The 8,604-nt window shown below is 38.0% G+C and overlaps 1 pseudogene; it reads right to left on the reverse strand.

Moving 5' to 3' along the window:
- Positions 1-614: 614 nt before the first annotated feature.
- Positions 615-1,075, reverse strand: LOC138173584 (golgin subfamily A member 7 pseudogene; annotated as a pseudogene).
- Between the last annotated feature and the right edge of the window lie 7,529 nt (positions 1,076-8,604).

Consider the following 8,604-nt stretch of genomic DNA (forward strand, 5'->3'; position numbering starts at 1 on the left):
CATTATCTTTCCAATGAGCATCAGTATGAGAATCTAACAGTAGAAATAGATCTTCTGACAATCCTGAAAGCCTTGAAGTCTGGGAAATGTGTCAACAGGCCACAGGCATAGCTTACCCCTCATCCAAAATCATTCCCAGAAGAAAAAAACATTCTTGAATTCAGGGTAAATGAAACCAAACCTAGATATGACTTGCTGAAATTTAAACACACACACACACACACACACACACACACACACACACACACTCTGGTAGAGATGACAGCATAAATACTGAGCAGATCCAATAATCCTGGTGGCAGATAAGGAATGCATTTTGAATTGGGCTGATTTACACAGCTCATTTTATTAAATTGTTTTGAATTAAAAAAGTGAAATGCTTCATTATATTTTCTCAGAAATAACCACAAAGATTACAGAGTCCTACTCAGTTTAAAGACACAAAGTGGACGCTGAGCGACTGGATGTCACCCTAGGAGGAATTTTAGAAAGTTAGTCCTTGGAGTAGAATGGCACGGTTGCTCTCGCAGCAGATACAAAGGAATGATGCTTGGAGAGGAGGTAGGGGACATTGCAGTTGGCCGGTGGACAAAAGAGAGTTAGACTCTTATGGTTTATCTTCCACTGCTCACGCCTCTGTCTTCAGAAACGGCAATTTCAATAACACGAAGTACTCTCTCAATTAGGTCTGTCAGAAGGAAGCCCTGTGGAGCATAAATCTTCTCATTTTGTTCCTGAATATATTTGGTGATTTTCTTCAGAACCTTCACATAATGTGTTTCCATGCACAAAGGACCGTATATGCCGTCAAACTAGCTAAAAAGCCTTCGAGGTAAGATTGGCCCCCAAGGTTTTCTGCTTCTGCATAAAGGTTAATTAGAGTAGGAACTGTTTCTTCAAACTGCTGCCTGTCAATCTGATTCTCCAACTCGGCGGGAAACTTGGTCTGGAACTGTCACTGGGTGCCGCTACTGTAGCCCTGCTGGATGAAGACCTTGCCGGACACTGGTGCCTGCTGCGGCCTCACGGCGGGCGGGGTGTGGCCGGTGCAGGCCACATTGCTGCGGAGAGACATGACAACACGATTTTGCTCAGGCCCCTGAAGCCGGCCGCACCAGGAGAGGCCGGGCCTGGGAGCCGGCCCGTGACAGCAGCCTTGGAGCTTCCGCAAGTCCCCTGCTGCCCAGGCCAGCGGGCCTCCCCCCTCCACCACCCCACCGTCCCTCTCCGCCACCCCGCGTTCAAAATCCTCCAGCCAGCCTAGATATACTTCCTCAGTGGTTTATAGCCATATGTTTATGCTTAATGCTATGAACTAATCCCTTCTTCCCACATTGTCTTAAATTATTCTATTTCTGCTCACTTGTATTAAGTAGCAAGCTAAACACCTCCCAAATAGTCATTCCTTCTTTAAGTGAATCATGGACTACCTTCATGCCTAATTCAAGTTGTAAACATCAGTATATAAATACTGGCTACAAATGACTTCTTACTCTTGCATCCAAGCCTTTGAAATTAAACAAAAGTGCTCATGGTAATAGAATAAAGACATGAAATGTAAAGAATGGTAGGCAAAAAAAATAAGGCAACCCAACAAAAAAACAAACAAAATTTATTGACTCATAAAGTTGTAGTTCACTTCTTACTGCTATTTCCTGTCTTGCCTGTTGGTATTGGGTCATCTCTTCAAGTGACCTTTGTCTTGTTGACACAAACTAACTTGTAGCTAGGAATTATCTTTCATTATTTTATATTCTCCCCAAGTGATTTTGAATTAAGTTCTGTATTTTATGCTGTTAATCCTCACTTATATATCAGATGCCGTAGATTATCATTTATGCTACTACATAACAAAAGTAATAATCTTGATATATCCAGCATGATTTTTTTTTCTTCTCTAAGTTATATAGATATATCCTGAGTAATACTAGTGAATTCTTTACCTCTCTTACCTAATTGGGAAATTTAAATGTGAGAGACAAGCAAGGAACAATAGCTGAATTCTGTTGACCCCAGGTCCCTTGATTTCTAATTCCAATGGCCTTATTTATTTAATATGCTGTCCCTTTAATGTTGGAATATCTTTAGGTTTTTTTTTCCTAGCCATAAATCAGGGGGGAAATATAAAAAGAATGGCTGATAAATAATAACAAAAGTCTATCACATCTCAATTTTGATAAACACTATCAGAAAGCATAACCCAATTCTGACTTCTGACTGATGTTCAGGTAATTATAAGTTGTATGTCAAAAAAAGCAAATCTGTGGCCACAAAGAGTGAAAAGGTGGGAAAGTTATTACATGCCAATAATTCTAGCTCTGTCCCTATTCTTTGTTTTAGGTGAAAAAACTGACATCATTTGAGTCTGCTCAGGAAAGACTTGGCATTGAGCACATCAGGTGCCATTAACTGATTAACTGATCTTTTACTTAAATCCATCATTGGGACAATTAGCATGAATTCTCTATCATGTTTTTTTTTTTCTTAGTGAATAACACAAGTAATACTACATCAATGCACTTGGTGAACACTTTGATGCTTATTGTTTAGGTCATCACCCCTTTCTCTCTACTTTGTAAGTATTAGTGAATAATCAAATGTTCATAGATCCTATAAATATAAACTAATATCTCTTATGAATGCAGATATCAAGGGATATTCATCCTGAATAATGGTCACACTCTAGTATCGATGGATAATTTTTCATGAAGGTCTAATTCTATTTATTTTTCCTGTGATTTTCCATTTTTGCTCTTATCAGTCACTGGTCTATTCTTAATTTCCTTTGCTTGATTTTATAGTTTATTTTCTCACATAGACTGTAAGCTACCTGAGTGAGTGACCATATCTAAGGTACCTTTGTATTGCCTATAGTGCCTTTGACATCAAATTTTTTTTTACTAGTGAATGATTGATGCTAATGAAATATTGTACAATAGCTTGTAATTGGACTAGTGTTCCATGAGTCCTTCAATTAAAGTTTTCAAAACTCTGTTGCTTTTGAGAAAGTGATAGCTATTGACTCTTCTTTTCCCCATAGTAATCTAGGAAAGATTCTTTTTCTTCCCAAAGAAAGGAGCTGTTAGTATAGCAACTGAAATAGTTCCCCATCCTTCTAAAATTCCAGTCCCTTCCCTCTGCTAATTATTTCATATTCCCTGTATATAATTTAAAAGTACCTGGCACAAAGTAGGGGGGTTAATAAAAGTATATAAACTAACATTTATACAAAGCAGGATATCACCCTTCCATGTAGGACAACACCTTGAAAAAGTTAAACATAAGTTTTAGGTAATCAGAGGGTCCTTTTCTATGCAAAACTACAACTCATTAGTCTCTAACAATATATTTGATTTTAATAGAACTTTAGAGGACATTATTTATTTAAGGCAACCATATTTAGTAAAATCATATAATTAGAAAATTGAGCCAGGAGGGGGAGGAGACAAGATGGTGGTGTAGAAGAAGGGAAACTCCATGCACTGCCCCCATAACTACCTCAAATACCTATAAAATATGACTCTAATAAAATTTTAGAACTACAGAGCCCACAAAGTAACAGAGAGAAACAAACCTCCCACTGACGGCAGCCTGGCAGGTGGACAGAAAAGTTCTATGACAGCATGCTTGGGAGCAGAGGACAGCCCCGCGTGAGCCCAAGGTTTTAACCCCAGGGTGACCTTGACCAGCCACAGCTGGAGGGACATCGAGAGACTAGATAAAAAGCAGCTGTGGCAGTTTCCAGAATTATCAACCCATAAATGCCAAAGGCAAAGTAAAAGGTCAGTGTGGATTTTGGGAACAGGAGGTCTTGGAGTGCTGTCTAACCTCTGCCCCTGGAGGGCAAAGCAGCTGAGGCATGGTGGCTGCCACCACATGGCTGCTTCACAGATACTGGCCTGAAGATGGTAGGGGGATCAAGCATCCATTATGAGGTATAATTCCACTTGCTTTAATCTGCTTGGATTTGGATCCCTGTCTTGGGTGGAGGTCCTGGGGTGTTAGAGCTAGAGCCTGTGGAGGCTTCTGAGAGTATACCCACTAATAGCTCTGGCGGCTGAGAAAACCCCAGTGATTTGGGACAAAGCTCTCCTTTCTGGAAGCAGAGTTCTACTGTGGCAAAAAGCTCAAAAATCAAGTAATTGAGTGGCAATATGAGCAAGCAAAGGAAGCAAAGCAAGTTCAGCTGTCAAACATTAGATTCCTATTGGGGGTTGAGGGAGATCAAAGCATGGCACAGGGGGAAAACAATGAAGTCAGAACTCCCACACCAAAAGCTTCCAAGAAAAATATGAACTGGCCATATGTTACAGGCCATAGAGAAGCTTAAGAAGGAATTTGAAAACAAAATAAGAGAAGTGGAGGAAAAATTGTGAAGAGAAATGAGAATGATGCAAGAAAATCATGAAAAGAGAGTCAACAACCTGACTGAATAAAATGGAACCTTAAAAAATAGACTAATTCAAATGGCTTAAGAGGCTCAAAAAGCCAATGAGGAGAAGAATGTCTTAAAAAGCCAAATTTGCCAGATGGAAAAAGAATCTCAAAAGCTCACTGAAGAGAATCATTCCTTCAGAATTAGATTGGAGCAAATTGAAGCTGATGACTTTAGCACAAATCAAGATACTATTAAACAAATGAAAGAATAGAAGGCAATGTGAAATATCTCATTGAAAAAACCACTGAACTGGAAAATACATCCAGGAGAGATAATTTAAAAATTATTGGACTACCTGAAAGCAATGATGAAAAAAGAGCCTAGAAATCAGCCTTCAAGAAATTCTCAAGGAAAATTGCCCTGAGGTTTTAAAACCAGAGAACAAAATAGAGGTTGAAAGAATTTACCAATCACCTTTTGAAAAAGATATCAAAAACAAAACTCCTAGGAATATTATAGCCAGGTCCTGAGTTCCCAGATCAAGGAGAAAATATTACAAGTGGCCAAGAAGAAACAATTTGAACATTAAGGAAGCACAATCAGGGTAACACAGGATCTGGTAGCTTCTATATTAAGGGATCAAAGGGCTTGGAATATGATATTCTGGAGGTAAAAGGAGCTGGGTTTAAAACCAAGAATCACTTACTCAGCAAAACTGAGTATCATGTTTCAGGGGAAAATATTGTCATTTAATGAAGTGGAGGACTTTCAAGCATTCTTGATAAAAAAAAGCAGCTGAATAGAAAATTTGACATTGAGATACAAGAAGCAAGAGAAGCACGAGAAGGTAAACAGGGAAAAGAATTCATAAGTAAGTTATTAAGTTGAACTATTTACATTCCTACATGGAAAAACAATAATTGGAACTTCTGGAACTTTTCTCAGTATGAGAATAGTTGAAGGGAATATATATATATATATATATATATATGTGTGTGTGTGTGTGTGTGTGTATACATACAGATATATGTCTATATAGGAATGTATATGGGCATATGAATACATATGTGAGTGTGTGTATATATGTGTATAGGTATACATAGACAGAGGGCACAGGATCCATTTCATAGGAAGGGATGATTCTTAAAAGGTGAAATTGAGAGGTGAGAGAGGAATATAATGAGAGGAGATGGGAAAAGACAGAATGGGCTAAATTATCTTATATAGAAAAGGCAAGGGAAAACTCTTACAATGGAGGGGAAGAAGAGGAATGTCTAACTTAATTTCACTGAGTTTCGCTTAGGGAGGGAATGACATACACACTAAATAGGATATCTCACCCTACAGGAGAATAGGGGGGAAGGAGATGAGAGGGGGGATGAAGGAGGCTTGGGTGAGGGAGGGTAGTTAGAAGCACATACTTTTGAAAAGTGACAGGGTCAAAGTAGAGAATAGAACAAGTGGGGGACAGGATAGGATGGAGGGAAATATAGTCAGGCTTTCACAATATATCCACCATGAAAATGTTTTGCATAACTACACATGTACAAGCTATATTGAATTGCTTATCTTCCCAGTAAGTGTGGGTGACGAGGGAGGAAGGGAAATAATCTGGAATTCAAAATTTTAAAATTAAATGTTTAATAATATATTATTATTATTATTATTTGTTTTTACATGCAACTTGGAAATAAGATGTACAGGCACTGGGTTATGGAGATCCACCTTGCCCTATTGGAAAGTCAGAGCATAGGGGAGGATATAGGAAAGAGCAGATTGGGGGAGAGGCTATACAGTGGGTAGGCAAAAGAAGAGGAGAAAATATGTAACTTAAAATCTTGTGGAAATGAATAATGTAAACTAAAAATAAACATAAAATCTACTTAGAAAAGAATATTAGGAGGGGGCAGCTAAGTGTCACAATGAGTAGAGCAACAGTCCTGTAGTCAGAATGACCTGAGTTCAAAACTGGCCTCAGACATTTAACATTTACTAGCTGTGTGACCTTGGGCAAGTCACTTAACCCCAATTGCTCTTCCTTCCCCCTTCAAGAAAAAAGGACAAAAAAAGAAAATTAGCACTAGAAAAATTTCACCACAATCCTGGAGCACCTGGTCCTAAAGATATACATAATATCAGCAGGAAAACTAAAAAAAGACATTTAGTATCACACACACGAAGATCATATTATTATATATCCTACAAAATTGTATAAAACATTGGGGAAAAGATAATAGTAATATATATATATATATATAGTGCTTTGGAATGAAAAAAAAAATGATTTTCATAGATTTCCTTATTTGACCTTCACAACAACAAATGGTATATATTAAATGTAATATTCTTGTTTTACAGATATGAAAGTTGATAATCAGAGTAATAAGTATTGGACATGAGATTCAAACCTGGATCTCTCTTGATTCCAAGTTCAGTTCACTAACATATGTATCTTGTATATAATAAAGTATTAACTTATAGGGGCAGCCGGGTGGCTCAGCAAGTAAGAGCACTGGCTCCAGTGTTGGGATGACCTGGAGATCGAATATTGGGCTCAGACACTCAACACCACATCCAGAAATAACTGGCCGTGTAACCTTGAGCAAGTTACTTAACCCCGATTGTTTTTAAAAAAAAAAAAAGTATTAACTTTTAACTAAAGTTAAAAGGGACCTTGGATCAAAATTTGTCTAACTTCCTCACATTACAGATGAAGAGACTAAGACTCCAAGAAGTTATATAGCTTATAATTAGAGAAGGAAAAATAAGAATCCAAATATATCATTTTAATATGAATCATTAATACCTTTGTTTAGTAAAAGCAATCTGAGTTACATCAACAAAATCAAGCTGACTGATTTCATTCAGTCCTAATGAGGTTTTTCTTTTGAACAAAAAATAATCTCAGCACATTCTTAAAAGTGCCTTCAAAAAATGAAAAAAAAAATAGTAATTAAAAGTATGTAAGTAAATAAATGAAGCAGCAGCTTTTACTCTGGTTAAAGTAACAGACAGTAAAATAAAGAACAAAGGTTTCACAATTCCTATAAAACTTCCAAGTACCTTGCCCAAGAAGGGATGATTTGACAAGGTTTCTGCTCAATGAATTTTGTATCGACTAAGTGATATAATCAGTTGAAAGTACAGTGAACTCAAATGCATTTGGTTCAGTAAGAATGCTAGTATTATAGTTCCTGACAGGTTCAGTATGTGTGACATTGAAAAACTCATGAAATATGGACCCAGTGATTCAGATGTTCACCTAAATAATCAGAATATGTGGGACTGAACTTAACAGCCACCTCATTATCTGTTTATGAATGGATTTTTTCATATTTCATGACCTTTGAGTTAGTTGACTTTATCTGACATACTTTCCCCACAGCTGTTACCCATCACCCACCTACCCCCCAGTTCTATTTTTGGGTTTCAGATACAAATCTGGCATTCAGTTCATTTCATCCTTTAACAATAATAATAGTAAAAAGAAGACTGGGGTGGTTAGGTGGCTGAGTGAATAAAACACCAGACCTGGAGTCAGGAGGACCTGAGTTCACTTAACCCCAATCGCCCTTTCTTCCCTCCTACAAAAAGCAAAAAAAAAAAAAATTGAAGGAACAGGAAGGACAAATAATACTAAAAACATACGATACTAGGATCCATTATAAATATTGAAAAAGTATGCAAGACAGAGCCAAGATGGTTGAGACATGAACTCATCTGAGCCTTCCCAACATTACCCTCCAAACAACTTGAAAATAATGCCTCAAATCACAATCTGGAGTGGCAAAGTCAACAAAAGGCTGGATTGAAACATTTTTTTCCAGTCCAAGATAATATAGGAGGTCATCAGGAAAGGTCTGTCATACTGCCATACTGTCATGATGGGAGATAAGCCCTGCAACAGCCTGTAATGGTAATGGAATTTAAGATCCCTCTGTATTAGCTTGGTTTTGGAGTTAAGTTTTAAAGCCCAGAGCTTGTGAATCCCACTTGTGGGATGGACTTGTTGACATGAAGAGAGAGGGCTGAACTGAGAGGAGCTGGTACAGGGCATTTAGACAGAAGGCCCAAGCAGAAAGAAGCCCCAAGCCGAGTGAGGCAGAAGAACTTTTGGGGAGCAGCATCATGGAGATAGAGAGAGAGGAGAATTGACAAGGGCAGAGTTGTTGGGAGAGAGAGAACTGCCAGCTGAAGTGGCCCAGACTGCTGAGGGCCAATTGGAG

The sequence above is a fragment of the Petaurus breviceps genome, unplaced genomic scaffold, assembly GCF_028583685.1.
Source record: "Petaurus breviceps papuanus isolate PSGF00001 unplaced genomic scaffold, PetGlider_PUasm1.0 58767, whole genome shotgun sequence".
NCBI classification, from domain to species: domain Eukaryota; kingdom Metazoa; phylum Chordata; class Mammalia; order Diprotodontia; family Petauridae; genus Petaurus; species Petaurus breviceps.